Below are 20,135 nucleotides of genomic sequence, written 5' to 3' on the forward strand. Positions count from 1 at the left end.
GCAGAGCCGCAGCTCCCTTCGGAAGCAGCAAGGGTCCCTCCATCAATCGCTTTATTTTTACACATTCAGCATCTGAATGGGCTCTCCCTCCCGGTGCAGCAGGGCCGCGGCTCCCTTCGGTCGCAGTGTGGGGCCTTCCGTCTGTCACACGAGTTACGCTGCATACTTGGCAGCGGACAGACTCTCCCTCCCGGTGCGGCAGAGTCGCGGCTCCCTTCGGTAGGGTGGGGGCCCTCTATCCGACGCACCTCGCAAGGGGGACTCTCCCTTCCGGTGCAGCAGAGCCGCAGCTCCCTTCGGAAGCAGTGAGGGTCCCTCCACCAATCGCCTTTATTAAAAAAAAAAAAAAAAAACCCGCCTCGCAAGGGGGACTCTCCCTTCCGGTGCAGCAGAGCCGCAGCTCCCTTCGGAAGCAGCGAGGGTCCCTCCATCAATCGCCTCATCTTATTGCCTATTCAGCATGGGACTGGGCTCCCTCTTCCGGTGCAGCAGGGCCGTGGCTCCCTTCGGTCGCGGCGTGAGCCCTCCATCTGTCAGCCGAGTTACGCTGCGTACTCTACAGCGGACGGGCTCTCCCCGCCGGTGCAGCAGAGTCACGGCTCCCTTCAGTCGCAGTGGGAGCCCTCCATCCGAGGCACCTTGCAAGGGAGACCCTCCCTTCCGGAGCAGCAGAGCCGAAGCTCCCTTCGGAAACAGTGAGGGTCCCTCCACCAATCGCCTCATATTTTGCCCATTTCAGGGTCGGACTAGGCCCCCCCCCTTCCGGTGCAGCAGAGTCGTGGCTCCCTTCGGTCGCAGTGTGAGCCCCCTATCCGTCGCTCAAGTTACGCTGCGTACTCGACGATGGGTGGGCTTTCCCTCCCGGTGCAACAGAGTCGCGGCTCCCTTCGGTCGCAGCTAGGGGGCCACATCCGACCATCGAATCGTTTAAAAAAAAATTAAATTGGCACTCTCCTCCTTTTCCTTACATAAATTTAGTTCTACGCATATTTTTTGGGGGGGCTACCTAAATTTCTTGCTTCGTGGCAGCTGTCCTATGCATAAAAGCTTCTTTGGGGAGTTCTCTGGGTCCGGCCTGTATTCCGACCCGGAACCCTTCCCCCGGACAGCACGCCAAAATATGCTTAATACTCGCTCAAGCAGATTAGATGTAAAGGCGAACTCGTGAAATGATGTTTGATTAAACAAGGTTCAGGAGGAGCACGATCAGATAATCAACCCATTCGGCACAAGTGCAACCTGTTTAACCAATCATTCAATCAGCGCATCCTCTATTTATTACCAGCCGTCTTACCTCCATCCAGCAACAGTTTCTTGGCATCCCTCCTCCACCCCTACTCCCCACTTCTAATCTGTTTCTATCCTACACTAGCAGGGGGAGTTCTCTGGGTCCGGCCTGTATTGCGGCCCGGAACCCTTCCCCCTGACAGCACGCCAAAATATGCTTAATACTCGCTCAAGCAGATTAGATGTAAGGGCGAACTCGTGAATTCTAACTACTATTAACTAATCATCCAGCCCAGGTCCTTTTCTTTTTTCCAAGTGTTTTTCCCCCTCTGTTTCCAGTTCTTTTGGTTTGTCCCATTTGCTCCCCCATTTGGTTTAGTGTTTTTTGGTTCTATCCATGCCCATATTTGTATTTCCCCCTTATTATCCTGTTATCTCGTCTGTAGCCACGCCTCGTGTTCTGTGTAATTAGTCAGTGTCTGATCACTCCCAGTTGTCTGTTGTTAATGTTACTTATGTTTCCTGCGCTCCTTCTTGCTCCCGGTTTTTGTTTGTTTGCATTCATTTGCAGTGTTTTATTTAATAAACTTCTTTATATTCATCTACTCCGGTTATCCTGCTCTATCTCCACTCCTCAACCCAGCCAGACTGTGACAGGATGCTGCCCGTATTTTCAATCCAAAAGTGTTTTATTTGCTTTGAACGTAGTTAATTGCTTTGTTTGCATTTTTAATTCTGAAACGGCATTGTGGAATGTTAAGTTAGCTCTTCAATGCGTTAGCATTATCTTCAGTAATAACAGGCATATTTGGACAGGATCTTCTTTTCTGGGAGACAGGGCAGTTTATTTGGCTATCCGGATTTAATCCAGTCCTTGTACAGTCGTGGCCAAAAATTTTGAGAATTACATAAATATTGGAAATTGGAAAAGTTGCTGCCTCAGTTTTTATAATAGCAATTTGCATATACTCCAGAATGTTATGAAGAGTGATAAGATGAATTGCATAGTCCTTCTTTGCCATGAAAATTAACTTAATCCCGAAAAAAAACTTTCCACTGCATTGTTAAGACGGCTTCAGGGCATCCAAGAAAGTCTAGTAAGTGCCAGGATTGTCGCCAGGATTCAGCTGCGGGATCGGAGTGCCACCAGTGCAGAGCTTGCTCAGGAATGGCAGCAGGCAGGTGTGAGCGCATCTGCACGCACAGTGAGGCCAAGACTTTTGGAAGATGGCCTGGTGTCAAGAAGGGCAGCAAGGAAGCCACTTCTCTCCAAAAAAAAAACATCAGGGACAGATTGATCTTTTGCAAAAAGTATGGCGAGTTGACTACAGAGGACTGGGGCAAAGTCATATTCTCCGATGAAGCCTCTTTCCGATTGTTTGGGGCATCTGGAAAACGGCTTGTCCGGAGAAGAAAAGGTGAGCGCTACCATCATTCCTGTGTCATGCCAACAGTAAAGCATCGAGACCATTCATGTGTGGGGTTGCTTCTCCACGAAAGGAGTGGGCTCACTCACAGTTTTGCCCAAAAACACAGCCATGAATAAAGAATGGTACCAAAACACCCTCCAACAGCAACTTCTTCCAACAGTCCAACAACAGTTTGATGAAGAACAATGCATTTTCCAGCACGATGGGGCACCGTGCCATAAGGCAAATGTGATAACTAAGTGGCTCGGGGACCAAAACGTTGAAATTTTGGGTCCATGGCCTGGAAACTTCCCAGATCTTAATCCCATTGAGAACTTGTGGTCAATCCTCAAGAGGCGGGTGGACAAACAAAAAACCCACTAATTCTGACAAACTCCAAGAACAGTACATCACAGAAACAACTGAAACAAAGATCTAAAAGCAGTTGAGCAGCAAACTTTGTGAAAAGTAATATTTGTGTCATTCTCAAAACGTTTGGCCACGACTGTATATAGCGAATTTGATTCTGGTTTTAACGTGTAAAAAATGTGCAGTGTCAAAAGATTCATATCAATTTATTTAAGGTTAAATGTTTACAAATATTCTTTTACGTTCTGCATATAACAGTAATCTTTGCTATGAGATGCCATGAAATTTGTATGAAAATGTTCTTGTATGATTACAGGTGTTATGAGAGAGTCAACACAGATACAGACAGACTTGTTTCAATGTTTTTGTCTCATTCTTGTCCAAAGGTTATCATAGCCAAATCCAGTCTGTTTCCAAATCAGATGGTGAAGCTGCACCCTGAGATGACCACAATGCAGCCCTGAATGTGAGCGGAGACTGCAAGGAAGGGAAAAGAAAGGTGGTGACCCATACTTGGAATTTGTGCTCTGCATTTAACCCATCCAAGTGCACACACACAGTAGTAAACACACACACGGAGCAGTGGGCAGCCATATTGCTATCGCTGAGGACCCGCAACCTTCACACTAGAACCCGCAACCTTCCATGTCTCCATCCTTCCTCAACACAGGATGTTCCTGAGGTTTGCTTTCAGGGGCAAAGCTTACCAATATTGGGCTCTTCCTTTCAGCCTTGCACTCTCATGAAGTGTGTGGATGCAGCTCTGGCTCCTCTGCGACTCCAGGGCATCCGCATACTCAACTATATCGACGTTTGGTTGATTTTGGAGTTCTCAAGACCTTGGTTGTCATCGTATGCTGGTAACTGCAAGTGTAGTTTGTGAGCAGAGATCTCTCGTTCCATCCACGATATTTGATGGATTACTCTTGGATTGACATTGTACCTTGTTTGAGGTGATACAATTGTTCTGCAGCAGATACATTATTGTCTGTACAACCAAACACCTCTTTGAAATGAGCGAGAAATGTTTGAGTTGAAGGTGTGGCCAGACTGGCTTGAGCCCAAATAGTTTTAGCCCATTGCAGCGCAGGACCCTGTGAGCAGAGAGATAATATATGCAATTTGAGATGCATCAGTTGGATACAGATGAGGTTGCATAGAGAGTACCAGTGAGGATTGTACAGATCGTTAAACGTAAGCTTTTTGTTTCTTAAAGACCAAGCGGCAGACAGTGAGTTGACCTACTCTGTGTTTCAATTTGCCTTCTCAAATCACGAATAGGCTAAAATAAAATCTATAGATGTAAAATAAAAGATATAAATAATAATAGATATAAATGTGCACTATTAGGTGCATATCCAATCGTTTGTGCGGAGAGTGCAAAACACATTTTTAGGACATGAAGGCTCAAGCTCGATTAGTTAAATTTTTTTCAGTGGAAAATATTTAACCATTATTTTTTTGTCAGACATGATAAATAAATATGTAGAAAGACTTAAATTACTACTTAACAAAAAAACAATTGAAAACAAAATTTTTTAATTTTAATTACCACTGAATGTCTAAAATCGGGAAGGGAAGAAAATTATTCTAAGCGGGTATATATATATATATATATATATATATATATATATATATAGTTTATTCTAAGGGTGTATATATAGTTAGTAAATAGCGGGAGCGGGTGGATGCGGAATAAAACCTCATAGGAGCGGGACTAGAAAAGTACTTTGTTACAGCCTATAGACTATTTAGATACTTCATCATCAAATAAAAAGTTATTAATAAGCAGGAGCAGTTTCATTGTTGTTTTCTTTTTTTTTTTTTTTTTTACTAATGAACTTTTATTAGACTGCATTCAAAATAGAAAAGTTAAGTTAGTTTTTTTTTTTTTTCCAACCGACAACCGACGTCGTTAGTTATTATTAACCGACAAGATTGTGTTAAATTACATTTAAATTTGAACTGATTGGTGGCTGTGACACATTTAAAAACAGCTAAATTCGTTTTCGGGGATTAATTGCACACAAGCAAAAAGCTGCGTAAACATCAGAACATCACTCGCAGAATTTGTGCGCAGAGAAAAACCTAAGCTGTATATAAAAGAAATAAATATGCCCATATGTGAAATATATTTTTCTGAATGAATAATAAATTAACCAAACAAAAGAGAAAAAAAATTACAAAATTACAAAATACATTATAAATTTCAACATTTTGAACCAACAGCAAATGAAGATTTGCATGTTTGAGAAGTAACTTGTCTTTTTCATACCATTTATACAATTTTAGATTGATATGTGTAAGTGGAGAAATATAAACTATAGTTTGGAGTGTTAAAAATTTTTATGTATTATTGTTATTATTATTAGTAGTAGTAGTAGTATTTACTTTCGATTTCTTTTTGCGTTTTTTTTGTGCTGTACATTATGATGTCACTGCCCATGCAGTTTAAAAAAAAAATATATATATTAAAGGAAACCATTTAGATTTGGCCTAATGTCCATGTAAGTACTATAGTCTACCCTAGTATTATATCCTAATATTGAAAATATTAATAATAAGATATCAGGAGTAAATGAAATTAAAAAAAAAAAAAAACTGTTTAACATGAATTTTTTTTTTTTTTTGCATGTTGCGGTGTTATCTGTAGTTGGGACACGGTGTAAGAGAAAGAAACAGGTAAGCCAACTCTAGATCAGTGATTCTCAAGCCACCCCCCTTCCCCTGGTTTGCATTTGTATAGCATTATCATTTACATATAAAAGCTACACCGAGGCCAAGGTGACATTAATCATGGGGGGTGTCAGGTGCTAAGCCTTCCACATCAATTTTTGGCAGTCGGGAGACAATTAGACAATTTAGACAGCTTGCAAGAATATTTAGTATCACTGATCAGTACAAGGTTTTTTTTTTTTATTCCTCTCCAGTTTAAACAGCTCCGATCATTTTAACCTGAAACTAGGCTTAAGTATGGTCTGTTAAACCGGAGGGAAGTGTTGGTTTTTTTTCAGTTACCTTAACAGTAGCAGTTAATGAGGCCATCAGCGGAAGTATAAAGAGCGAAATGTTTATGAATAGCAGAATGGGAATGGGGGTGAATGCTGTCTGTTTCCTTGTAATCAACATATTATTGAGACTCTTTGCCCGTCATGTCATTTCGTAGGAGTAGGAGACACGTGTCTAAACCAAAGCCAAAGCACCCGCTAAAAGTTCATGTTTGGGGAGCAATATCCAGACTGGCCAGGACATAAAATGAAGTTCCCACGAATTAATATCTCGTGGTAACGACATACATTAATACGACATACATATTTAAATGTGGTGGCCAAGACAAACATAAGTGAACTGAAGGTGTCCCCTCCAGGTCACCGTACAAACAAGTCTTTTAGCTTGCAGCAATGTTTGCTGCCGCTTCAGTTCAGTGCGTTAAATGACTGCCCCCTTCTTATCATGTCTTTCCTTTGTCAATGTATTTTCTGAGATCTCTCAGAATACACGGTGTCACGCGAGACCACTTTACTTCCCGCGCGCATTTTAAATGGCCAGATCTGTAAGGTGAATCTGTTGCACTCCTCCATCTTGCCAGAGTAGGGCGCTGGTCGAGCCATGGGACTGGAGAAGAAGTGCTCGGTGCAGGTGGAGGATCGCTGGGAAACATTGGCAGTGGTGTGGCTGGTGCTCGTTGAAGGAATCTCCGTAGTGAGTCAACTAATTCTTTGAATGGGTCCGGTGTGCTCATGCTGTTTAATTTGATGGTTGGGTCCAAGCTTCTGTTACAGAAGCAGATGGAAAACAGGAGGTAAGTAAAGTATGAACAGAGTTTATTAAGAAACAGCAGAGCTTGATGATAATGGCAGTGGATCGTAGAACAGGTAAGTGAAGCAGGTGTGGCTTGTTAAAATTCAGGCGACTGAGATCGCTGGATGAGAGAGGTGACAGAACCTGGCCATTCTGTGACAATACTATATGTATGTTCATAATTAATGTGAAAAATACAAAATATATAATTAGTCCTAAAGTGAAGATCATGGTAATGATTCAGGTATTAACAAATCTATCAGAAGAAATTACTAATTATTTGGATCCATATTCAAATGTGAAGATCATGATAACTCTGTAGTAATGAACAAAAAAACTGTTGTCGTTTTTCTAAGTTTCTGGATAGTAAAACTTTAGATGAATTTAGTAACACTTAAGTCATTACTAGTGGGTTACCATGATCTACACTTATAAGAGAATACGGATCCAAATAATTCCTTTGTAGTAACACTTGAGTCATTATTATCCAAAAACCTTATATATAGCTCAAAATCTTACAATGATTTCAGTCATTACAGGGGGGTTATCATGATCTTCACTTTAGAATATGGATCCAAATAATAAGTAATCCCTATAATTATTAAAAATTATAATTATATGATTATACTTAAAAGTGTTTGGTAATTCTTGGCTCATTACTAATGGGTTACTTTAGAATTAATTACACATTTTGCATCATTCACATTATTATGAACCTGTATATAGTAATTCTTAGTAGTTATTAGGGAGATATGAAAAACATAGTAGTTACTGATTAGCTAATAGTGAAGTACCACTTTAAGCTGAGCGCTATTCCTAAATGATTCATTAATCAAAATTTCTTGTTAGTAAACAGTAGGTATTATAATGTGCATAAGTCATTTGTTCCTGTGTAGTTATTTATTAATGATGGAACCGTATCCTAAAGTGTTACCAAAAAGTCTTATCTGACTTGGTCTTGTTTCTAATCAAAATATCTAAAAGTTCTTAAATAAAGATGCCTTTACAAGATAAGCAAAATGACATTAGATATATAGTCTTGTTTTAAGCTAAATTTAATTTAGTTTTTTTTCTCCCTGGAAACAAGTAAAATTATCTGCCAATGCACTGTAAAAAGGTTTCACCCGATTCAACTTAAAAATCTAAGTTTTTAAATTAAATCAGCTAAAAACTACAAGTAATTTTAATTTATTACAATAAAAATGAGTTGATTTAAATTTTGAGTTTAAATGACTTAAGTGGATTTAATTTAAAATCTTAAGACAGCTGCTTAACTTATGTTTTTAAGTTGAAACTGGTGAAAACTTTTTACAGTGTGGGGTAAGTAAAATATTCCTAAAACAAGAGTAATTTACTTAACCCACTGTCAGATAATTTTGTTTATTTTAAGAAAATGGCACTTCATTTAGAAACAAGACACAAATACAAAACATGATAAGCTTTTTTTTTGCAGTGTACTGTAACTGCTTTGATATTTAACCTATTTCCTTTGTCTCAGCATCTCATGTCTGCTAGCTCAACCAGCTACACTCCTACAGTAGACATGCTCTTCTCTAAAATTGAGAGCAGCTAGTAAATGTGCTAATCTTTTCTAGGATTTTCAAGAACAGTGATGGAGTACAATTTTCCCAGGGAGTGCATCCAAAAATATTTTCCATCCAGGAAGTGCTTCACTTTCCCCTTACCAACCACCCCAGAAAATATGTCTTGCCTGGAGAGCTCAGATCCAGCTGACTTTTCCTCTGAATTCCTGAAGGCCACAGATAATTTCTGCAAGTTTGTCTTTCATAACAGCCATGTGAAGAGGCTGAAAGATGGATACATGCTCACTGGAAGAGGTGATTCAAATGTTTGTATGTGCATACAGAAAACTATCAATACCTTAATCAATAACTCTGTGTTTAATTTATTTATTTCTCTGAAGCTCTGGGTCATCTGGCAAAAACATATGTGGACACCATCTCCAGTGGTTCTGTGCCATGTCTGGAGAACGCTGTGATCGCCATGGCAATGATTGAGAATGAGGCTGCAGTGAAGGAGGGTCTTCAGGTTTACCAAAGTGGAATGGAGAAACTGAAGGAGTCCTTCCCTCTGAAATTGAAGGAGGTGTCACCAGAACACCAACACTTTAGCAACATGGCAACACAAGCCTTCATGAGATGTTCCTTCAGGGACACTGATGGGCAGTACCTGAAATCTCTAGAGGTAGGCAGTGTCAGTTCATTTAGGATGATGGTGAATCACTGACTCAGTAACTGTGGGCAACCAGCTGATGAAAAATAAATTGTTGTTTCTGTTTTATAATAATAAATTATTGATTACATCTGTAATTCATTTCTGTAATTACATTTATAACTATGATGTTGACCAATCGTTTACCCTTTAACCCAACCTTAAGCCTACCCATACCAACAAACCTGTCCCTAACATACCCATGATTAAATATTTATTTTCCTCCAAGTACGAGATACTGAATGAGTCGCTTTGTGAAACAGCCAATCAGAGCAGAGCTCATCATTATAATTCATGAACCTTCTGAATAGTGTAATAAGCGAGCATTTCATTCTAGGGACAAATCCCTAGACCTAGACCTGTAAAACCGTTTCTGGAGAATTTTTGCCTTTCATGTGCCATTTAACTTTTATGTAGATATCAGAGAACAATCAACATATTGTATCAATGCTTTCAATGGCACCTATAAGAGATGTTACAGACAGCTGAAAAGGCATCTGATTCATAATAAAATGTCTCAGGCTATGCATGTAATCCCTTGGAGCACACTATGGGTAATATCTCTGACCTGACTGGTGTCTGAAGCTGGAGTCTAAATGCTTTGCATTGGCTGTTGAAAGCTGTTAAAAGGACACTTGTAGAACACATGATCCATTTATTGTCTGAGGGATGCATGCACAGGAATACCTGAACCATGACAAGGGAATACAGTATCCTTTTCCTCTTTTAAGGTAAACATGGTTACATGCATAACCCGAGACATTCACTTTTAAATGGTAACTTGCACTTAGGTCAGATGGTCTGGGAGATAGCACATCATCAGCATTCAGCAGCTTGTATACTTTTCTGCTACTGATTTGCTACGTTATGTTTTAGGAAAATATCAATAAACTCTTTGATGAATACCTGTGCCAAAATGAGCAAGCTTCAAAGAGACGATGTGAGGATCTTCTGTCATCCTTCTCTGCACGAATGGTGGAAAAGCTTGAGCAGGGCTTCTATGCCAAACCTGGTGGCTATGATCTCTTCTGCAATGATCTTGAGGACATTGTGAAGAAATATAACAACCAGACCAATAAAGAAGTCAAGGTTATCCCCTTATTCACAACACCACAAGACATAACCACTCCTACCATTATCATTTTTGCCACATAATATAATTTTTTTTTTCTGTACATGTGTATGTCAATAGGCTGAAGAGGTCCTAGAACAGTTCCTGACGCAGAAGTCTGTGGATTCTAACTGCATTCTCCAGAATGACAAGAAACTGACTGAGGAGGAGAAAAACATTAAAGGCATGCATTTTAAGTAATAAAATCCCAATTTCCCTGTTTGCAAATTCTTATTAGGTTACTTGAGAAAAATTGTGCTTTAAGGTTTAGGTACATGTGAGAGAGTTTCTGCACATGAAGGACTTCGAGACATGGACAGAGTGATGTAACCACCAAACACATCTTCAAGTAGCACCAAATGGTAGAAGCAGTTTTAAGGGTCCAGGAATAGTTTTACTTTCAGAGCACAAGAATTTTTATTCAGACAACATCTTCAGTCCAGTGTTTAGGTTCAAGAGGGGCTGCTTATGCTACTATTATTGCGAATAAAGATCAGTGTGATAGAGTCCAATACTTGTAACTTTACATTTTTAAAGTAAAACCTTTAAATATATAATGATTTGAGTGTTTTCTCTGTCTTTAAAGAATCTGTTATCTTCTTCCTCTTTATGTTAATAAATAAGCAGAGGAAAAAGAGAAAGCAGTCCTTATGGTGCAGGAAATCAAAGCCAAAGAGGAGAAGCTGCGACAACTAGAAGAGAAGTTGGAAACAGAGAGACTGATTAATTTAGAGAGGATGAGGCAGATGAAGGAGAAGATGGATGAAGAGATCAGGCTTCAGGTAGAGGATGCTGAGCGTGCCATGGAGAGTAAACTGAGGGAGCAGGCTGTTCTGCTGAAGAAGGGCTTTAAGGACAAGGCAGACATGATGAGCCAAGAGATTAAAGAGTTCAAGAGAGGGAGCGCTGAAGCTGAAACTAACAGAGCTAAAGAGTTGGCACTGATTTTAGAAAACTCCAACAAGAGACATGAGGAAACCCTGGCTATGGTGATGGAGCAGCAACGACAACAAATGATGGCCCTACAGAACAGCAAAGCCCTCTCTTTAGATGCTTGTTTAATCTCATGAAATGCCTTGACTCTGTTATCATCATAAACAGGAAATTATAAATTTCACTTCAAAAACTGGTTTGTCTAGTCTGCCCTATGTATTTTATCCATCATTATAACATGTTTATTTGACATTGCTAATTAATTCTAAAATAAATTATTCATGTGTTATTACTCATTTCTCTGACTGGTCAGTCGCACCATCCAGTGGTTAATGATCGCTTGATAGCAACTGGTAAAACTAATAATACACCTCTGGGTACCTGAAACATGGTTTCTGTATCATACAACAACAAACACAGACACTGTCGACTTCATAAAGGCATCAACCTAAATAGTTAAATTTAGTAGTAATTGTTAAATGGCAAACAAACAAAATGATGTTAACTGAAATGTGAGATTACGGTTGTAACGGTATGAGATTTTCACGGTATAATAAATGAAAATTTAACAACTTTTGCTGCACTACAGAGGAATACTTAGTTAAAACATGGACAAACATGATATTCTTTAAATAATGTTTAGTTAAATTGATTACTGTAAAGAACATTATTACTTTTGTTATTGCTTGTTATTACTTTTAAAGTGCTCCTTTTATGCTATTTTAAAGGTTGTTAATATTGTTTTGAGTCTCCTAAAACGGGATTACATGTATGCAAGGTCAAAAACACTTTAGTTCCCTTCCGGAGGGAACTCTACGCTGCGTCCTGGTGGACACTATGGGAAATGCCTTCAGCGTGACCGTATCTGAAGCTCTTATAGAACAACGACAATGAATTTGACATTGGCCAGCGCCAGCCTATGACATCCTCACAAGGCCCCTACCAGTATAAAAGGGGTGCATGTGAATACATCAACCATCTTTTTGTCCTTCAGACTGACCTTGTTCTAAGCGTGAGGAGAACGATGATGATGATTGTTATGTGTTTGGTTGAGAGCAGGCATGCTCTGTTCTTGAGAGTGCAGAGCGCGTTCATTGTGAGAGTTTCTCTCTAAGGAAACTCCGCTCTCGTTTGTCCCCTTTCCCGAGGGAATTGGGACATTTATCTGCCCTACGCGGCCTGGGTCCCGTTGCAGCCTCGGTTGCACGGAGAACGAGCCCGAGGTGGTTACAGATGACCCCTGGGTTTTTCCAACTCCACTCCAGACAGCACTATTTATAGGATCGAGTGTCGCTAGGCTTCCTCTCATCTAGACAGTCTTCTTATAGTAGACTCCACTCTCCTGAGAAACTCCACTTAGGTGTTTCTATTGCTTAGGTTCTTTGAGCCTCATGAATCACCTCCAGTGTTGAGTGTAGTTTGGTCTCTGACCTCCACTCCCGGAGTTCCCCGCAAGCACAGAGTGTTGCCAGGCTTCTTCTAGTTTAGAGAGTCTTTCTGGAGCCTCCGCTCTTCAGAACCCCCGCTTAGTATGAACACTTAACCCTCTGGGGCCGGCTGTGTGACCGGCGATACGAGCTCATTTTTTTATAGATCAGCGCAAAAGACACTAAAAATGCTCTGTAGGTTTTAGTCATACAAATTAGAGATATACATCATTGGAAACTGTAAAGTGTGTACTTATATTTGTGCACACTCACAAGAACAGCAGAAAGTTGTGCTTTTTTATTTAGAATAAAGAAAACAAACAGGGTGATTTCTGTTTTCTCTGTCTCCGCAAACTGCTTTTAGAAATGTGTCACTTAAATCATTCAAACTCGGTGAATACTCAGCACACAAACAGAAAAGTGGTATCTACTGAAAGCTTGATATTTATGCTTTTAAACGAAGTAAGTTTTATCAAAAACAAATAATCTGTGATAAATTAATCTATATGAAACCAAGGAGATGTCTAGTCTATCCAGTTCCAACTAATTATCTCTAATGTGACCGCGCCCACTAGCGAAATCTCTTTTGCTATGCAAATTAGCCAATTAGCCAAGGACCGGAGTATCTGTACGCGAGGAAACTCCCACATCACCGCAACAAAGCAACATGACTTCAAGTTCATCTTGGTTACAGTTTGTTTCTGAATGAAGATATGCTGTGAGGAATAAGACTTATATTTACTACGATCATAAGAAGGACATGATGCGACACAAACCCAGCAGGAGGAGGCATTTACATGAGTAAGTCTTACTTTCATTTTACTACTAACTTTCGCTGTTATTTACTTTGACAAAACATGTACACATTTTACTAGTTAGACTTATTCCAAACTAAAATTCCTGACTTTATCAAATGAAACATTATGAAGTACGTTTGATTGCATGCATCTCTCACGATGCCAGGATATTTATAATGTTCTAGAAAAACGATGTGGTTATGACTGTGAGATGCATTTATGACGATATCTTTATGACTGTAGAATCATACTTTATTTATTTATTTTATAACAGTAGGGTGTAAAAGTAACATGAGTGCTTACACTGAATGTGTGTTTACATCACATTTATTATTAATATAGTGCTAAACGATAATTATTAGTTTCTCAGATATTACATGTCCTTTTTTACATTAGTACAAATTCTAGAGTATAGACTGTATTCTGACAGATGATCCTGATATGATTTTTGATTTGTTTTGTTTTTGCAGTGATCTCAAACCTGCTCAAAAGATGAATCCTGCCCTCTTTCCCTTGAGTCCCTTCAAACTGTTTTCCTCTGAGAGCACTACAAAACTTGAGATGTTCAACTACACTGATATTCTAGTGTAAAACAAGTTTTTGACTTTTTGTGTATTTTTTTGAGGGCACGCAAAATAGCAGGTAAGATTTACTTGTTTCATTTGTTGAACAGAATTCAGAAGAAGTTTTCAGAAATGCCACAAAGTCTGTGCACATATGTGTGGTTAGATGAGGGAGCTCAATAATGTGTCTTTGACCTTCATTATATATGTTTTGTTTATACAGTGATAGTAAATAAAATAAAAATAATCTAAAACTCCATTCTCTGAATCTTCTCACATTGTTTCCTTACCTGCTATAGTCAAGTCAGTCATTGATGGGGCCATTAGGGAGGGCTCTTTTGTCTCTCAGGTGTGAATTGCTAAATATTCATGGGTCATTGCCACACCTATGAATAATCCCTTTCGATCACAAAACATGTTTTATAAAATTTACATCAATATATTGTTTTCTCTGAACGAGTGAACGAGATGATTTTCACATCATTTGGTTGAAAAAATTCTAGCCTACGACATCCAATTATCTAAAGTCTTGTAAAGAAATGTCCTGTATGTGCTTCATGGCCTTATTTCAGTGACTTCAAAACTTTAGATTTTCAATAACCACGCATAAACATAGTTTTCTCAAAAACAAACACACAAACATGCACATTAATGTTGCTTGCATATTATTGTAGCCCAATATGTGCTGATTACAATGTAATCTGACTTTAACCATTCATATGTTAAGATACTGAAAAAAGCACAAATGTCAGGGCATGTCAAAACCTCTTCGGGGCCCCAAAACACCTCAGACCCCAGAGGGTTAAGGGTAAGCTTCACTACTATCTCTAGCGGTGAGTGTAGTTAGGCCTACTCTCGCTTAGAAGAATCAAGCCTCCACCCCTAGGAGTTCCGTGCTTGGGTAGCCAAGCTAGCTGTGACGTCGGCATAAGCGATTCTCGCTGTTAGTGGGGAGTGATGCTCCTTCTTGACTCCTCAATCAGTCAGTTGGTCAGTATGTAACCCTGGTTCCCTGAGGACAGGGAACGAGACGCTGCGTCTCGTAGCCATGCTTCGGGCCCCACTTACGTCTCCGTCAGAAAAAAAGATAGTTGATGTATTCACAAGCACCCCTTTTATACTGGTAGGCACCTTGTGATGATGTTATTGGCTGGCGCCGGCCAATGTCGAAGTCATTGTCATTGTTCTATAAGAGCTTCAGAAACGGTCACGCTGAAGGTAGTTCCAATAGTGTCCACCAGGACGCAGCGTCTCATCCCCTGTCCTCAGGGAACCAGGGTTACATACGTAACCTAGATGTTTTCTCCAAAATTAGTTATAATTTCACTTCTTTTCTAAATTATTTGTAAATGACTCCCAAGCGAACGTCCGTTTAGGTCCGCAGTACGTCCGCTGGTGGACGTTCGAAGGACGTCCTGATTTGGTCCTATTTGTAACGTTCGCTGGCGGACGTTTTGGGGACGTCCGAGTTTGGTCCGCTTTGGAACCAGATGATGGAACTAAGGATGATGTCAGGTGGCAGGATGTTTTCTGGTTCAGTGGTTGTGTTGATGGAGAACTGGCAGGAGAGGGCATCTGCCTTAACATTCTTGGTACCTGGACAAGAGAGAGCTCGGACTCTGGACGGCGCTCTTGAGGAGCGGGCTCTGGACGGCGCTCTTGAGGAGCGGGCTCTGGAATGCCCTGTAGAGGAGCGGGCTCTGGACGGCGCTCTTGAGGAGCGGGCTCTGGACAGCGCTCTTGAGGAGCGGGCTCTGGACGGCCCTGTAGAGGAGCGGGCTCTGGACGGTGCTCTTGAGGAGCGAGCTCTGGAGGCACGGATACTGGAAGGCTGGGCGGAACCAGCGGAAGTTCAGGAAGGCTGGGAGGAACAAGCGGAGGTTCAGGAAGGCTGGGTGGAACCATCAGAGGTTCAGGAATGCTGGACGGGACAAGCGGAGTCTCTGGAAAGCAGGGCGGAACCAGCTGAGATCCAGGAGAGAGGATTTGCCATGTCCATCATGTTAGTAATCTCCATCTTGTCCGGAGACTCAGGTTTGGCAATCATTTTGGCTGGGAACTCAGGAATTAAGGCCATCTCGGCCAGGAGCTCAAGAATGGAGGTCATCTCGGCCCGGATATTTAGGAATGGGGGCCATCTCAGCCGGGAAATCAGGAACAGTGGCCATCTTTGCCGAGAAATCAGGAACAGCGGCCATCTTGGCCGGAAAATCAGGAACAGCGGCCACCTTGGCTGGGAAATCAGGAACAGTGGCCATCCTGGCTGGAAAATCAGGAACAACGGCCATCTTGGCCGGGAAATCAGGAACAGTGGCCCTCTTGGCCAGGAAATCAGAACAGTGGCCATCTTGGCCGGGAAATCAGGAACAGCGGTCATCTTGGCCCGGGAATTTAGGAACGGCAGCCACCTTGCGTGGTGACACTGGCGATGCAGCTGTCTTGCATACAGACTCGGGCGTTGCAGCCATCTTGCGTGCAGACTCAGACGTTGCAGCCATTTTGCATACAGATTCGGGCGTTGCAGCCATCTTGCAAACAGACTCGGCCACCTTGCGTGCAGACTTGGGCATAGCAGCCACCGTGTGTGCAGACACTAGCATTCCAGCCATCTTGCGTGCAGACAATGGCATTGCAGCCATCTTGCGTGCAGATTCGGGCATTGCAGCCATCTTGCGTGCAGATTGAGCGGCCGCTGGTGGTACTGGACTGAGGGCGACTATGGAGCTTTGGAGGATCTTAGGACGTTTGGGGCATGGCAGGCGGTCTGAGATGTTTGATCGGTATGTGGCAATTCTTGGGTTTGGGTGAGCTGGCGCGATGTGGCGAGTTTCTGAGGGGGCTGGACGATACGTCTGATTCACATTCTCCATTTGTTCTACCTCGAAATTAGAGCAGTTTAAATAAAGAATGATATTGATTAAATTAATCAGCGGATAATCGTGATCAGGGATATCGCACCGGATTGTATCTTTGTCCAGCCCCGACAAAAACACGATGCCGAGAGTGGAATCGGGCCAGCTCACCAGATGGTACAGCTCAATGAAATCTGCCACATACCGTTCCAACTCTCGTCCGCCTTGCCACATACTCCATAGCCGTCCCCCAGCCGTCATATTTTGGTCGGTCATTCTGTTACGTTGTTGTGCTGGTTTGACGAAACGGGAGACTGTATCCTAACAAACGTGCTTTTAATACAAGTCTTCAAGAACAAAAACACAGGGAAATCCACACACATAAACCATACCAACATTAATGACCGACAAAGGACTAGAACTCAAAGACAAACTTATAAAGGTAAACTAATTGTCACGATTTGGTAAGTGAGGACCCAAACGCAGAATGAACAGTTTGACAGTTTATTGACTGGACAGGGCAAACAAGAGGAAGGGCAGACAGTCGCACACACGGGCCTGGGAACACACGACTAGGGAAGACAGGCAGGACGTGGATGGAGAGGCAGGTGCAACCCCAAAGAGAGTCCGGGCGGCCGGAAGCAGCAACCAGGGGGAACTCCGGAGGCCGAGCAGGATCAGACAAACACACAAATGACAAGACAACAAAAGACAGGCACACGAAAAAAGAAAAGCCTCAAAAACTAAGACTGGGGAAGAGCTAGGTAAAACCCAAAAAGATTATCAAAAAGAATAGAAAACCAAATCAGAAGGAAAACAAAAAGAAATAAAAAGCTAGAATTTAAACAAAAGACCGGAAGAGCTAGGTAAAAATAAAGATGATCAAAAAGACTACAAACAATATCAAAAGGCTAGAAATAAATCTAGAAATAAAATAAAAGACAGGATGATCTTTGTAAAACAACAAAAAGAGATGATCAAAAAGACTAGAAAGATCAAATCAAAAGGACAAAAGAAATAATATTACTTCCAAAAATTACTTCAAGAGAAACAAGAAAGTGAGAAGGGGAAAAAACTAAGGCAAAGAACTGAACTAGTTCAACGGAGAAAAAACACTGACGGCAATCTAGAACTGGACAAGTAGTTTAAACTCACAAACTCACAAAACGAACCAGCAAAGACAAGAGGGAAAGAGCACAATATAAAGGGAGGAAATGACATGAGGATCAGGTGAGTACAATTAGACAAACGAGAAGAACAGGTGACGACACTCAAACAAACCAGGATTAAACAAGAGGGCGTGGAAAAGGGAAACAAGGAGGTGGGGCAACAGGAGCACATGGCAGACATAAACAAAGACACAGCCATGTGCTGACACACAATACAAACAAGGAAACATTAAACATAGACAAGACAGACAAGGCTGTCAGTGCAGGATCATGACACTAATCAAGCGACACAGGTAAAACAGATGACACTAAACAAGGACTAAACCACGTATTACCAAACTGACGGGGGAAGACAGAGGAAGAAACCAAATGAGAAACGGAACAAAACCAAGGTAGACAAGGATACATGTAACAATTACAAACCATCAATTTTAACTAATAAAACCATTACCAAATGGTTTCCATTACGTAGTGTGTTTTGGAACATATTCCAATAAAATTTAGTCGTTTGTATTGGTTTCCATTAGAGATTTGTATTGGTGTTGATCTGCACATTTTTAATGGTTTCCATTAGATTTGTACTGGTTTTGATCTGCACATATTTAATGGTTTCCATTGCAGTCAGGTACACAGGCAGCCATTAAAACCTGCTGTTAATGTTAATTATAACATCACAATTATACATTGGTTTTTGTACTTATTGTTGAAAGAAACACCCTCAAGAACATTTATTTTGATAAACTGTTGCCATAACAACTGTAACCTAAAATCATAACCAGTTAATATTTCAAAGATCTGCATATACCACCAGGTTGTGTTTTTCCAAAGTAAATCCATCAACCATGCACAATTAACCCTCTAGGGTCTGAGGGTGTTTTGGGGCCCCGAGTAAGTTTTGACATGCTCTGACATTTGTGGGGGTTTTTTTCCAGTATCATAAAAACATATTAATGGCTAAGATCTGATTACATTGTAATTAGCACACATTGGGCTTCAATAATATGTAAGCAACATGAATGTACATGTAATGTTTGTGTTTTTGAGAAAACAACGTTCATGCGTGGTTAGTAAAAAACTTCTCAGGTTATGTAAGTAACCCTAGTTCCCTAAAGGGAACGAGACGCTGTGTCGAAACGCTATGGGAACCCATACGTCACCGACCAGCAGTGTTGGGCACATACCTTTAAAAAAGTAATTAGTTATAGTTACTAGTTACTTCTCACAAATAGTAACTGAGTTAGTAACTGAGTTACATCATTATAAAAGTAACTAATTACCAGTCAAAGTAATTATTGCGTTACTTAAAAAATCTAATTAGTATAACTGTAAAATAAATATAAAACATTGTACACTAATCTACACTAGTTTAATGTTGTTGTGGGACAACGTGAAAGACAACTATCAGATTCAACATATTATTATAAATATTATCATTACTATAGTGGAACAATAAAGCACAAATAAAGATGGTTTAGAACTTTAAATATCGTTATCACCTGCGTTCTAAGCCACTAATTTTGTGGAGGCATGTGACGATGTGAGGTGCTTCATTTTAGAATTACTTGTCACAGACGCAGAGAGACTCTTTTTTTCCTGCATAAGTTGCACGTTACATAAATATTTTTGCCTTTCACCTCAGCGAGGGAAAAGTATGCTTATACTTCCAGTTTTCAAAAGCTACCTTTGAACTTGTTGGACTTGCCATCGTTGTGACTCCTGGATGTCGGTGTGTGCGACTAAACGTGCGCGTGCTTGTGTGTGAACACCCGCACTACTCTGCCTCTGATTGGCAAACAATGGAAATTTACTCAATGTAAGCCAATCATCGCGTTCTCAGTTACACCACGTTTACAGCCACACCAATCATCATCACTGGTTATGTGTCCCGCCTCAGCCCCGAACATACACAAACACCTCAGAGAAAGAGAGGTCCTATGGCTGAGAAAGACGCTGCTCGCATGAAAACCGCTTCAGTGTTCTCAGTTATAGTAACGCGCATTTTATTGTCAGTAACGGTAACGGCGTTGTAACGGGAGAAAGAGTAATTCGTTTGATTACTCGTTACTGAAAAAAGTATCGCCGTTAGTAACGCCGTTTATTTATAGCGCCGTTATTCCCATCACTGCCGACCAGGAAGCTTAAAAGCACATACAGTGAGAGCAGCGCTAGCTTTCTGGAAGCAATAAGCACTGCAGGGATGCCGGTAGTATGGCCTTGAGATGCAGAATCTCGTTTCCTTCAGGGA

At 40.9% G+C, this 20,135-nt stretch overlaps 1 pseudogene; it reads left to right on the top strand.

Moving 5' to 3' along the window:
• The window catches only part of LOC141333944 (guanylate-binding protein 4-like), a 34,106-nt pseudogene extending 22,735 nt beyond the window's left edge, over positions 1 to 11,371 (top strand).
• The last annotated feature ends 8,764 nt before the right edge of the window (positions 11,372 to 20,135 follow it).

Source organism: Garra rufa, chromosome 4 (assembly GCF_049309525.1).
Source record: "Garra rufa chromosome 4, GarRuf1.0, whole genome shotgun sequence".
Taxonomy (NCBI): domain Eukaryota; kingdom Metazoa; phylum Chordata; class Actinopteri; order Cypriniformes; family Cyprinidae; genus Garra; species Garra rufa.